At 41.5% G+C, this 13,006-nt stretch overlaps 1 long non-coding RNA gene across 1 annotated transcript in view; it reads right to left on the bottom strand.

Annotated features, from left to right (window-relative positions):
* Positions 1-13,006, bottom strand: part of LOC114447480 (uncharacterized) — a 44,638-nt gene that overhangs the window by 25,232 nt on the left and 6,400 nt on the right. Inside the window, exon 2 of the long non-coding RNA XR_003671845.1 lies at positions 10,072-10,243. This is a non-coding gene — a long non-coding RNA (uncharacterized LOC114447480). The remainder of the gene's footprint in view (positions 1-10,071; positions 10,244-13,006) is intronic.

Genomic DNA, 13,006 nt, shown 5'->3' with positions numbered 1-13,006 from the left:
AACAAAATTTAACAGTAGGTTGTCATTAATTCCTGAATCTGAGGTTGTGCATTCCGATAATTGATGGCATTGATGTGTATATGTTAAGTACCTTCTCTCCGTCATTTAATCACACACATGCAGGGATGGTGTTTCAGTCCGGGGTAGAGACAGTGCAGAGTGTTGGAGTGAGCTGTCTGCACGGTTTCCTGCTAGAGATTCATCCTTTCAGCTATCACAATGCCTCAGACACTAGATACCCATCCAAACACGCATACAGTAGACACACATATGCTAAGCTCTCGATCACATGCATCTTTCATGTGAGAAGCGATACATTAAAGATACTGAGCTCTGAAGTGAGGAGCTATGGTTTGAGTAGAGTGGGATTACTTTGCAGTTGTATTTATATAAAAAGTCTTGGTTCATTGAAGACAGCAGTCAGTGCTACATGCATACTGGGCTAACCCTGGGCCTTTATCTAATGAGCCCCCATGGTATCAAGATCAATAAAGTGTTAAGTGGCCCTTTGAAAATAACATTGCAGTGTTAAGTTGGTCTCTCAAGCATTTAGTCCACAAGCTGGGCAGCAGCACTTCAACTTAAGAGCTGCCATCTTGTTAACATGGATTTACTCATCACCATAGACTAAGGGTCTCACCCAAGCAAACAGAATCACAGTCAGACACACACAAGTCCTAAATGCATGCACAAAGATGCTGGTGATCTGAACTACATAACACCACAATAGATAGCCAAAAACATGCTACTGTCGCCCCACTAGCTTTGGACGGCTAAACCCGTACATACATTTAAATGCATATACATTTAAGAAAGCAACAACATATTGAAAAAATGCAGAATAGAAATCACCCTATTTTATTGACTGAACTGGACCTCCTCTTCCACCTTTACCACAGCCAACTCCATCTTTCCAAAGAGTCTCCCACCCACAGCCTAGCAACACACACACACATACAACCTAACTTTGAGGGCGAGCTAGCGAATTCCTGAGGGCTATCGGGTTTCGGGTTGCCTTGGCGACCAAGCACGGAGGCAGATCCATTAATCATTGAGAGCAGTTCACTCCAGAGTGGAGGTCAGACTGATTGCTGTGGATAGGGTATCATCCCAAAACACACACACAGACACACACAAAACACAGACCTGGGTCCTTGATTTGAATGAGAAAAGATTAGTCTTCCTCCCCTTTTCCAAATTCGGTTCTTTTCTCAAACACATACAGTATGCAGAAACCTAAACCACAGACCTAAGGAGGACATAAGCAGTATTATCCTAATAAACTTGTGTCATTACTTAGTTTTTCTCTGTCTTTAGCTCACTTTGCTAACATGCCACAAAACAATCACTCCCTCCAGTGTTGTCTAAGCATCAGGACGGCCACAGCGGTGTCATGTGACGTGGCTGCGTGGAGCCGAGTGGATTAAGAGATTGGAGCTCCGCATTTATTTTTCAGGGACTGGGCTGAAACATTAGACCTGCACAGGTGTCTAGGAAAATTGAGAGAGCAAAAGAGAAAGAGAGAGGTGGAGGAAGAAAGAGACAGAGAGAGAAGTCATGCAGAAAAGTTATTAATTTCCTCAGTACCTCTCCATCCTATTTTCCCAAATTGGTTTTTAATAATGGGGCAGCAGATAATGGTCCAGGTAAAAGACAGAAGACTTGTATAGTTTAGTGAGTTGTTACAAGACATTCAAAGGTCAAAGGGTCAACAACCATATTTCCTTGCTGCTGAACAGGTTAACTCCATAGTAGTTTACTAAGCTACACTAAGTTAGGCTCAGCGCAGTGGTGTTTTAAGTTATACTGTAATACAGTTCTGTATTTGTATCTGTATCTGGTTTAGGGCCCAGACACAAGCTGACATCAGGTAATGTTTTTTGTCTATTTCCTTGTATCTTGTGCTTAGTGTTGCACACATGAACAGCCGATGGTCAGCTGACACAAACACTATGTGCACCTTCACCAGGAAAACATCAGTAGTGAGGCTATTGAAACAAATGGATGTTTACAGGCTGCTTGTGCAGATAGGAGGAAGTTAATAGTATGGTAGTGAGGAAAATGAGTGAGAAGCCCAAACTATGATCCCTTTATCTAATCGAGTAGGTCTGATGCCCAAGTATGATCAAACTGCAACTGAAAACAGAAGCATCATAAACATATTGGTCCAGATTCATGGGTTAAAGTCTAGAGAGATGGTATTTTTGGGTTCTTTTATCTATTTTTGTTGATTTTTATACTACTGCTCTGTGCTCACAGTATTTTGGGATTGGGATTAGAATAACATGAGTGATCAAACATGTACACGTCTTATGTCAAATAATGTGCAGGCAATACAAATTGGGAATACATGATACCCCTATAAAGGTCAAGCACCAAAACTACGGGAATAAGGAGGGCCAACACCCATACAATACAATTCGTAGGCATTATGCTCTTTTATGTGTGTGCTCACACACACACACACACACAGTGCATGCTTGAATATCTATCTCTAATGCAGTTAGTCCAGTGAGATTTATGACCTCCTGGGAAACTTGATGTAGACGACCACAAATCAGCATGACAATGAAATAGAGAGCAACTTGAACATTTATACACACACCCACACAGACGCACGGACATGCACACACCCAATGTAGACATTTGTGTCGCGCACAGAAACACAGGCACAGCCATGACTCAAGTGAGCATGCAAACACACATAAACTCACACAGGCACGTGCACATGCACACATGAAATATAGGTACAGCCACTGCACCACTGAACCGGCTCCCAAAGGTGCCCACTAAATTTACTGGCTCCTCCAGCCACTTCAAAAGCTCTCCATAACTTAGAGGCCAGACGATTTTATTGTTTCATGGAAGAAAGGAGAGTGAAAAAAAGAAGCAAAGGAGAGTGAAGGAGTGAAAGATAGATGTAGTGGGAAAAAATAAAATCCTCCTTTGTCTCGGACAATTAAAATTCCACTGGTTGTGTGGCACGTGCACACACATCTACACAGTAAATGTGTATGCGCGGCTAAACGTAACCTGCAAAAAAACACTATGTTCTATCTTTAACCTATACAACTTTTGGACTACACAGTGAATAGGCTCTTGTTGTGTAATCTGTCTTGACTCTCTGTCAGCCTATTTCTCCTGCATCGCTCTTCTGTCTGATCTCTTTTCTGTTAAAACCACCCTGTGAGCTCCTACAACTAACGTGGACACCTCCTCCGGGTTATGAGGCAGTGAGCTGGTAGCAGAACTTGTTAATGTCCACTCCAATAGTAACTCTTTCCTTCTGGGACTAATGATGAGCAATGGTGATGTGTGGCTGCTTGTTGCTATCAGAGCCCCTATCAAGGAAAACCTCAGTACCAGAGTAATAGTTTCTTTAAGGGCATGTATGTGCTAATAACATTTGTAGTTTGTAATGTTAATTCATACTAAAAACTCATTGTCTTTGTATCGTTCTTGTCCTATAACATTATCAGTAATCAAATACTCTTGCACCTACGCCATTCAGGTAAATGGTGAACCCCCAGCACACACACACACACACACACACACACACACACACACAGTGGGATGGGTTAGATGAGACTTTGTATTTAGCAAACTGAGCTACCCAACAGGTGGTCCACCAAATGTTATCTTATTGACCTGTGTCCTCGAACATACACATGTAGCACACACTCACAAAACCCAATTCAGTAAGAAGTGATTACAAAGTGATAAGGAGGCCTGTGACAGTAGGACAAGGTTTTCAGCCTGAAGGAGAACAAAGGATACAAGACAGGGAGACACACCCAGAGTGAGATGTGTCGAGGCTCTCTCAGCTGCGTGTGCGACCTCTGAGCACATTGTGTGTGCATTTGTGTCAGATTAGCTGCTGTCCAATAATACAGCACTACCATCTGCTCTTTAATGGCCAAACTTACAGCATATAGTTTGTGGTCTCAGCTATAGCAACCCGCTGTTTGTGTATGCATATGTATTTACCTGTGTATCTTCTATGTGTGTGTGTGTGTGTGTGTGTGTGTGTCTGCACACCTCATGCATGTATGTGTTCTTGTGCACGCTCTGCAGCCCACCAAGTCAGACAACCCAGATGGGACGAGGGATCATATTCTTGATTAAAAATGACAGAGGGAGTTCTGAATTCTTCTGTGTGTGTGTGTGTGTGTGCGACACACATGGCCTATCCCATATGTTGGTTTTGTACCTGCTCACACACTAAGTTAGGTACAGCTTGACTCTCATTTCCTGAACAAGTTGATAAATTCCAGATATCACCCTGCACACACACACATACACACACACACACACACACTTGGCTCTGAGTGGACTGAAACAGAAACATAGACCATTTGCAGGAGGTGCATACTTATTCTACGCAATTAACCTTTAATTAAACAGGCAGAAGGCAGAGGTGAGACAGCAACGAGCCACAGAGGAACAATACACTGACTGTTCATTTACTGGAGTGTTATGGCTCAGGAGTCTCAGGTGGAGTCACCGCCTGATGGCGGATAGATAAATCTTGCTTAGGGAATATTAGAATCAGATAATAATTCTCTTTATAAGCTTTACAGAGACTTCTTTGACCTTTAGAAGACTGTCGGCATGCTAATAATAGTCACATTATGTGAACTCAATGGGACAAGCAGATACTGTACTTTTAATATCCTCCTCATAAAATGATGGGAGGTTATTTTTGCCTCCTAAAAATAATCATGCTGCTAGTTTTGTGGCTGAGGATAGTTGTGTTGTTTGGTTGCCGGAGTGCCATGCTCTTAAATCTTTTGTTTTTTTCTACCACCACATTATAGCTATACTCGATACATCACTGGTAGTAATCAGAAATATTGTCAATGAAGATCAGCCGCTTTTGTTCCTAAAAAGATCAGTCAAGGCAGACAATGTTAAAGCTTTGTCTGACGGGTTTATTAACTATACATATTTCCAGATCAAACATCCCAAAAAGAGAGAACATTAGTTTGGTAAAATCAAATCCTCTGTGTGCTTCACTAATTTGAAATGATTTTGATTCTTTTCTGCACTGAACTCACTTGATTTATGTCATGTTGTAAATGCTCTGGCCATGTGTAATCTATTTTTGAGACAGTACACAAATCAAATTAAGTGTGCCATAGACACCTCACATGTTTTCTCTTTATTTCTTTATTTTTTAAAGAAAAAAATCAACTGCTCTCTGATCTGAAGGCTGATCTAAAGGCCCGAAACGTGACTTTTTACAGCAGGTAGCATGGAGAGGAGATTTGCTCTTTTCCTGTCAGATATATCTTTGCCCTGTGCTGCCCTGCAGATCGCTGCACACACTCCTTTTACTATTTATGGCAGCAGTTAACTCCCAGCGCTCTGGTAAAGAGCTTCAGCAGCAGGTGAAGTCAGAGATATAGCGGAGAACCATATCCCAGACCTGACACAACATTACAATGCATGAACTCACTGAGATGAAAAATAGTGCCGGGTCGTCTCACCAGGGTTAAAGATTAGAAAGTGTGTGTTTGTGTGTGTTTTAGGGCCAGGAGTGTGATACCAGATTGATTCCAGACCGGTGTTTCTATGGTTTTTGGAAAGGGAATACGCTCTGCCCTCTTTTTTTTTTTTTTTTTTTTTTTTTTTTTTTTTTTTGTAGCATGGCTGTTGCACAGCCTGTATCCATTCACCTGATGGATGTCGCCCAAGAGACTCACAAACACACTGCAACCTGCAACATCCTGAGAGAAGAGGGGACAAAAGAAGTGAGAAGATGGAAAAAGAGGACAAAGGGAGAATAGAAAAGAGATCACAACTCAACAGAAGACAATGTCTCTAAGATCGTGCAGCCAGGCACTGCTCTATTCTACTTTATTCTTCTCTCTTTTTTACTGTGACACACTGCAAGTGTCTATTTTCTCTTCCTCATACCAACAGAGGGATCTCTTCCTCAGGCCATAGACCGTTTCAAAACAGGCTTTATTGTAGCATGCTGTTTCTTTTGATTACAGGAAGGTCTTACTTTACCACACCACTCCATCGCTGTGCATATTGTATTACCTACTGTTCTATGAGTGTGTGTATCTGTGCCTAAATATATGTGTATGCAGGTGCAAAGCTTCATGCATATTGTTTTGTTTCAGTATAAGGTCTCATCTTGCTTGAACGAAACGATGTCAGTCGTGTATTTTCTTTCACGTTTGCTTGACATTTGGGTATTTAGTATTCTAAACTTATTGGTATGATGTATTAGGCAGACACATTCTCATTTACTATGCCAGAACAATTCTCTTGTTGCTTTGCCATGTTATTCTGCAGTTTTTTATAACATCATCATGCTAATTTATGTACAAATTCTTTGAGAAAAACAGCATGTAGCTAACATTAGAGGCCAGCAGTGAAACGGGTGAAATATCATTCCAGGTGTGCCACTAAAGACTAAAAACTATAACTAAAGAATAGAGTTAAATAGTTTCGATAAATTGAATCTGACTTGCCAATAAAACCCAGCCGTCTGCTCCGGTGGGGTCATTTAAGGGTCAAGGGCCTAGCCCCTGATCCAGGCGGACAGCCTTGATTCCATGTTTTCCGCAAAACACCAACGGGTGAAATTCATACTTCAGCAATGTCAACTTCCCTCTGCACCGCTGTCACTTACAGCGTGGGCCTCGGAGAGTACAGAGAGAGAGAGAAAGAGAGGATATATCCTGTATCATTTCCTGTTCTGCCAAGCGATGTCTTTCTGACCTTGTTCATGATATGCCTCCATGCTTCTCAGTATCTTCCTCCCTGGTCTCTCTGTCTGCCTGTCTCTCTTGCCAGTGCTCTATTTATCTCTCTGTCTGCATGTCTGTGTCACTGGACTCTACCTGTTTCCCTCTCTTCTCTTACTGTATACACCCATGGCCTGCAGCTGGCAGCAGAGGGGGCACACTGGACCGAGGCGGGTATATTTGCTCCCCTTTCGTTCCAGGCATCGCTCCAGATGCCGCCGCTCCCTCTACACTCATTTTTTACCACATGGTCAAGAGGGAGTGTTTTCTGTTGCTCTTGGACGGAGCTTTCAAAAAGCCTTTCCTTCTCCCTGTCTGTCTGCACTGACGAAAACTCAGACCTCTTTTTTCCAAGCAGAAGTGCTAGTTCTGGCATCATGTGTAGCCCTCTGCAACACCACCCCCACCTCCCCAACACACACACACTAACCACACCTCACCCCCCCTTTACTAAAACACCAAATATTTCATTTTTCAAGCAGGGCCGAGGAGGCAAGAGATGAGGGAAAAAAAGATGGAGTGTATTTATGAAAACAAACTGGACTGATGCTTTGACAAGTGCAGTTTAGATTGTGGGTATATACCAACAGGAAAGGTGAGAGGCAGGTAAATGTAAACGTTCATTACATTACCATCGACTGCTGGGCCTCTGATGTACGATCCCTGGTTTCTTAAAAGCTCTCCTCTGACCAAAGTCTAGCTTCTTCTAATTCCACACAGAGCTCTGGGAATTTATTAAATTACCTAAAATGATCACATAAGAAAAAGGCTTTAGAATTTGCTGAGGCGCACAGGATAAGCTTTCAGAGCTATCTACAGAATCTCTTTAATTCACCAAAAGTGTGTGTGTGTTTGAAAATGTCAAAGTGCCTCAGAGCAGATTTTTTTTTTTGCTGAGTCCATTAAAACTTCCCACATCCTACTTTTTGTAAACAGGAAAATTATAGTGAAAGGGTGTGCATCGGTGTAAAGAGAGAAGACGTTTTAATTTATAATTTCCCGGCTTTCATTTCATATTTCTGTGTTAAATGTTAAATTAGGAATTATATTTTGTGGTTGTGGAATAGTATGTGGAGTTTCCTCTGTTTTGTTCATATGACACACTGAGGGCTGCATCTGCATATTTAATACAGCTGCCTTTCACTAATTCATTTAGTGCATAACATGGAAAATCCTCAGGCTCTTATAGTAGTAGTGATGTGGCAATCACTTTAAAACCTGAACATATATAATGCAGAAACATGGGACATTTTGCTTCAAAGCTGACATCTACTGATGAACTAAACACGTTTCAACACTTAATGTTGGAGCTTGTTTTCCATATTTTCTGTATGTTGTTCAAAATAAAACAAAGAATTACACTGTAGATTTAAGGCTTTGTCTACACTTCACCACTGACCTGAACATGGCAACACCAGCCAGACACAAGCTTGAACAGAAGGCATACAAACACAGATCACTGTGTTGATGAGTGGGTACACTCCTTCTGTTTCACTGTCTTTCTCACCTTATCAGGGATTATAAAGTTTAACAAGCATTTTGCTCTCAGTGACCCTCGGGATGAAGCACGCTCACCACAGAGAAACAGCTAATTATCCCAAACTGTGTGGGCGTCAGTGCTGCACTGTGTGTGTGTGAGGGATGCATCTGCAAAGAGGAGAACTTTTGTGCAAACCATGACACTTGCTTTCAGAGTGGGATAGTGTGTGTGTAGAAGAAAAACTTGGGGTGGTAGTCTGGTGTACTGGGAGGGGGGGGGGGTTGCAAGCTAATTTATGTCAGCACTATAGTGAGCTCCTAGATTTATTGATGGTAAGGTAATACTGAGAGATCTGCTGCTTCAAAAATGCTCTGCAGCTCCACACACACACAACTTAATGCCCTCCACCTTCCACCTCCCACCTTCTATTATACAACATGTCTGTCTTCTACACCAAACCTGGCTGTAACTGTAGAGGCTGTGCTGCTGCTGTGCTGACACAAAGGACATATGGTCCCGAAAGAAACCATTAGAAGTATTGGTGGGGGACTCTGTCTCACACTGATACACACACACACACACACACACAGATACACATGACCCACACTTTAGTCATCAAGGGACAGAAATTTGTTGGGGGGATTTGAACAAAAATTGTCCTTTAGAGGGAAAGTGAATTTACCAGCTGACACGGGACAATAATTTGCAAATGGGTGAAGCGGGAGTATTAAGAAATGGAAGGAAATGCCCTGTAAATTTCTGAGACTCATGTCTGTTACTCAGCACCAAAACCCGTATGACTGTATTTAGTACCACCTCTGTTTGTGCACTAATTTAGGTGCAGATTCTTAAAAGTGAGATTTTATTAAGATCCTCTGCTCCATGACACAACTTATTTTATTCAGTAAGATATCCTTACTTGTACACTAACCATTTTATCTAACAGTATTTTGTTATTCACTAGTATTGTTTGCATTTATGCATGCAGAGTGTCCCTGAACGTCTCTTCGGCTCAAGTCAGGCAAGAAAAACTTCAAAGTCTTGCTGCAGAATGTTCAGTATTTTTATATGCAGGCCTGGGTTCTCTCCCAGCCAATGTCATTTCAAAAGAACTGAAGGCTTATAAAAGCCATGTTAGGGTTATTATGTACATCCTATCTGCTTCAGACTGCACTGACTCACACACTGTGTGTGTGTGTGTGTGTGTGGTCATTAGGCAGAGCTACAGTGGAATCCGTTTACTCGCAATAATTTCGCTGTTCGGTTTTTGTGAGCCTGAAAGGAGGAACGAACATCCTGAGTTTATTGGCCATTAGAGAGCTCTAGACGTGTGTGTGTTTAAGTGTGTATGTGTGTGTATGTCAGGAAAGCCAGTTTGTTTGGCTAAGTGAGGCAATTTTGGTCTTTAAGTATCTCATGTCACTTACCCTCAAAAGGGGGCAAGTGATACAAGCGCTCCATTCTTAGCAACACACACACATGCATGTGTACCTTATTCAGAACATTCAGACATCAAATGTTAATTAATTCAAATGTTAAATTGTAATTCAATACATGCTATATGACTTTATCTAAATTTAAAAAGTGTGTCCCATATGTGACACTCTATATGAAACATTAGTTCTGAGTGTGTCTCCAACTATTTACCTCCCCCTCGCTCACTAATATTGTTTGTTTCCTTCAAAGCCCAAAATGAATCAATTCAAATTGACTAAATGTGTAATTCAAATCAAAGTACTGGATCACCGACACAAGAAAACAGATGCAACTCAAACATGCACTGCAGTACATAGCTGCCACTTAATTCCTTTAAGTCCAGTGAGATGTTACCTGATTGGTTCTTCGGGGTGGTCCTTTGATTAACCTGACCAGCAGAAAACCTTACGACTTTGATCTGTGATTGGTGGGGTCACACTGTGAGGTCAGCCAGCGTCGGCAGTGAAACTGAGAAGGCCGGTGATGAAGTATTTGAAGAGCATAATTCCAAAATGAGATGTGACACCTAATTTCACAAAAAAGGAAGAAAAAAGGGACATGATTGCTGGCATGCATGACAGGAAACTGATTCATTTTGGATTCATCAGCTCATCACAGCCCAGGACTCACAAAAACTTTGCAATCAGAAGTTTGTTGACAAGCTCTTATTGGCTGACATGCAAATAAAACAATATGGGTGTTACTTCATCACTGAGATATTACTTCCTGATCACACAGTAACATAAAATGGCAAATTTATGTAAAATCAGTGAGGAAAAAGCTCCATGGGTCAACACGGTTTCTTATCGTCTCCTAAAAAAATCTTCATAAATATTAACATATCTTGATTACATGTTATGAACCTGGTGAAATGAGAGCAGGATGTTTATTAGTTCATTGACAGAAAGTTACAGCTGTCTCTTAGTAGTGGTATATAATAGTTAGTGGTAGTTGAATTTTTGCATGTATTAGACAGTAAAACGTGAATGTGACAGTAACAGGAAAGCCAAGCAAGTTTGGTGCACAGACCAAAAAAAGGAATGTCTACTTTGCTCATTTCATGGTGGTCAAGATGGCACCAGGCATCTAAGCCTATGTCCAAATTCTGGCTTAACCAAATAGTTTTGCTGCCTAAATGCAGTCAAAGCCTGCAGGTAAAGGCATCATCTAACCTCTGATTTGTCGCCTTTTTCATGTATCACCCAAATTAATAAATATATCAATTTTTCTCTATTGTAAATCAGTCTTTGAACTTGTGTCACCAGCCACCTTCTTCTTTATTTCTGTATCCTCCTTGTACTTTTTGGCTTCTTTCTTTAGCTTCCCTGTTGCTGCAGAGGAAGATGAACTCTGAACAGCTGCAGTGCTCCCTGCCTGTCGTGAGTTATGGCACGCTGCTGTCCTCTTGGCTTTTATTGATAATATTACACTAGCTGATATAAATATGACTCTAGCTGCAACAACCCTGCCTGCCCCCTCTGTCAAACTATAAGCTGGGAATGAATTTAACGTGTGGCGTTGCATATGCGAGAACAAGTGGAGGAAGTCAGGCAAAGATTCACTGTGTATCTGAGTGTGTGTCGTTTTCACTTCCTGACCCCAGGACACTCCTTCCCAAGGTAGAAGCATGTCAGGCTACATGCATTTTGCAGGAAACAGCAAGTTGAGATCCAACTTGATAAATGGCAGTGAGTCTTTGGTTGGCTAAAAGAAGATCCTGCCCTCGTGCATCTATATATTTTTTGTCTGTCTATGCTGGGCTGTGACTTCCCGCAGTGCTGTAAATAATATGTCTTTTCTCTGGCTTATGTCTTTGTGCGGTGCACACACAGGAACATGGATGGACTTTACTGCTCATCTGATTTTATGGGTGTCGTTTCTCTTTACATTCCTCTTTTTTGCTTGTTTTAGAACAGAAAATCAGAAATTACTTAAAGGAAGAAAAGAAAAAAAAAGAAGCAGAAGATGATACTGAGACTGTGAATTAGACAGACACACATTAGAGCCAGCTGGATTGTCTGGGATGATGAGGTTTTTGTTGCCCTAATCTGGAGGTGTAAATTCTATGTTAATGCCTCATCTATTAGCCTGACTGACACTCGCTCTCTCTTTCGCTCTCTCTCTCTCTCTCTCTCTCTCACACACACACACACACACACACTCATCCACAAACATGCACACACTCACACACATTACCTCAAAAGTGCATGGAGGGCCATGCAGCTGCTGTCCACCCACACACTCCAACTATGTCACCTCCTACCCTCACACACACACACACAGTACCACTTTCACTGCATTCATCCATTCCTCTAACACAGACCGGCAGGAAGCAAATGTGTCATTTATTAGGGCCTGTTTCCAATCTGTGCTGATGATGAATATCTCCGATCTCCCCCATGCTGCTGCTGAATGTGCTGAGACAAAGGCCTCTTATGAAATTATACAGTCATTAGAATGCCTGCTCTGATTAGATAGCGAGACTGGATTAGCCATCTGCTTGGCTCTTTTGGCAGAAGAATATGATCAAAACTAATTACTATGTAATGCTACATGAGGATCCATTGAAGCATTCAGTTTCCTAATATGATATGCTGTTTTCGAGTTTAAAAAAAAAAAACCTGTGCACTGAAATTCTTTATACTGTTACATTCCAGTATGATAGTTGTTATTTAAATCCCATCAACAAAGCACAAAAAAGATCAAAATAAAATTGTCTAATGTCAAATATTCAACTCAGGGACTTCAGCTTGTTTTTCTTGGCTTGTGCTTACCTCCATATACATATCAGGCTAATGAAACAGCTCTCTGTTTGTAACCTCTATAGGTATGTTCACATTTTAGATTTTTACTAAAAACTGCTGATCTTGTTTCCACAGTGTTAGAAAGAGGAGATTATCATGGCCAGTGTGCTGGTATCAGGAGTTGCCACTGTGGAATCTACATATGTAGCAATTTATCACTTGTCTATCAGCACATGTGTGGGTGGCCTCGCACCGGGTATTATTACAATTTGGGAGCAATTGACAGTAATCCCCATCTTTCTGCTTGTGCGAAAGCTCATCATCCCTCTGACCACCGACAGGCATGTCTTCACTGACCTCCGGAGTTGGTACACAAAAAGCTCTGCTGCTGCTCATGTTCTATATCATTATCAGCTCGTCTCAGTCTTTATCATGGTGGTCTGGAGAAGCATCTCCTTTCAGAAGAAATCACTGCACACTCAGGGAAACATCTTTGCAGATGCAATCACAGTGGAAATACTGATGTATATACTTTATTCATAAAC

Source organism: Parambassis ranga, chromosome 15 (genome assembly GCF_900634625.1).
Source record: "Parambassis ranga chromosome 15, fParRan2.1, whole genome shotgun sequence".
NCBI lineage: Eukaryota > Metazoa > Chordata > Actinopteri > Ambassidae > Parambassis > Parambassis ranga.
Note: the sequence above shows the minus strand (reverse complement) of the source record. Positions and strands in the feature narration are given on the sequence as shown.